The sequence below is a fragment of the Octopus bimaculoides genome, chromosome 8 (assembly GCF_001194135.2).
Source record: "Octopus bimaculoides isolate UCB-OBI-ISO-001 chromosome 8, ASM119413v2, whole genome shotgun sequence".
NCBI lineage: Eukaryota > Metazoa > Mollusca > Cephalopoda > Octopoda > Octopodidae > Octopus > Octopus bimaculoides.
Window position 1 is genome coordinate 95742347 of NC_068988.1, and position 708 is coordinate 95743054.

The window sequence follows — 708 nt, forward strand, 5'->3', positions numbered from 1 at the left end:
ATGTAGTGTATATTGTGTATGTGTGCGTATGTAGTGTATATTGTGTATGTGTGTACGTATGTTGTGTATGTGTGTGCGTATGTAGTGTATATTATGTATGTGTGTACGTATGTAGTGTATATTGTGTATGTGTGCGTATGTAGTGTATATTGTGTATGTGTGAACGTATGTAGTGTATATTGTGTATGTGTGTGCGTATGTAGTGTATATGTGCGTATGTAGTGTATATTGTGTATGTGTGTGCGTATGTAACGTATATTTTCCCTCGTTTTTAGTTGTTTCTTCCACTTGTTTTTTCTCTTTTTATTTCCCTCCTATTTTATCCTTCATTGACCATTTAATTTTCAGGCATTTTTCCCTTCTCTGCGTATTTTGTCGATCCTTCTCTCTCTCTCTCCGGCGTCAATTTTCGGTGTTTTTTTAATGAATATATATATGTAGTTTTATCTTTTGTTTCATTCATTGGACTCCTGCCATGCTGGGGCACCACATTGAAGAATTATTAGTCGAGTGAATCGACTACAGTACTTTTTTTATTTTTTTAAATAAACCCCTTTATTTATTCTATAGGTTTCCTTTGCCAAACCGCTAATTTTCGGGGGCGTAAACACACCAGCACCGGTTGTCAAACGGTGGTCAGGTACAAACACACATACATCTATCCTCATCCCAGAGGCAGTGGCCTCACCGGGTAACTTTCTCTCTTTC